The sequence below is a fragment of the Apium graveolens genome, chromosome 10 (assembly GCF_009905375.1).
Source record: "Apium graveolens cultivar Ventura chromosome 10, ASM990537v1, whole genome shotgun sequence".
NCBI classification, from domain to species: domain Eukaryota; kingdom Viridiplantae; phylum Streptophyta; class Magnoliopsida; order Apiales; family Apiaceae; genus Apium; species Apium graveolens.
The window spans coordinates 19,354,329-19,355,234 of record NC_133656.1 but is presented as its reverse complement, the minus strand read 5'-3'; positions in this window follow the sequence as shown (position 1 = coordinate 19,355,234).

Below are 906 nucleotides of genomic sequence, written 5' to 3'. Positions count from 1 at the left end.
GCCAGATATTCTTTAAAGTTGTTCTTAATTGATTGATAACCCTTTTTTTTTCTTGCCCTAAAGTTCGACAATCCTGATATACCTTGAGCTAAAGATCATTTCTTCATACCTTAACACCCATAGTATTCATAAAGCTTATCTTCTTGATGTTCTAGTACTTGTACCTTGTCGAAAACCATTGCTTTAAGCCTAGTTTGGCATTACTCTTTCATAATATCCAATAGCCTTGCTAAATTTCCTTGTCAAAGTTCTTGTATATGGAAACCTTTCAATTACCCTAATATAGTAAAGTCTAGTGGATCATGGCCCTGAGATTTGGTAACATATTTCCAGTGTTTCAAGTTGATCTATAATCCCTTGATAAAAATGTTTACTACTTAAGAGATTTTATCATAAATCGACATCAATTTTTGAAATAATTAAAATATGGATTTTCAGTCCCAAAGGGGGATAAATGTTTTCTTTGAATAATGGATCTGGACTGAGACGCGAGTCCTTTTCACACTTATATTGTAGGCTTAAAAGTTGCCTAGGGATCCCATTAATATTTTAGAACCCAGCGAGGTTCGGGATTACTACGCGGCTGATCATCGGCTATAATCCGTAGCGTCATAAAATGATTTTGTTTAAGTTATGATTTTGAAAATGTTTTGATTCAAGCAAATGATGCCATCACTCAAAGTTTTATCTCTTGCTAATATTGGTTACGTCTTCGCATTGTCATTTTTTTATATATATCTTGATTTATGCTCTGTACCGTATTATTTAGCACTTGTTGAGCATTTGGCTCACTCCTTGCTTTACCCTGATGTTACAGCTAGCAGCTATGGTTAGATTCAAGCAGACAGCACGTAAGACCTGTGACGCCGATGCGTATGTCTGAGCTCAGGTAGAATAAGAGATAGT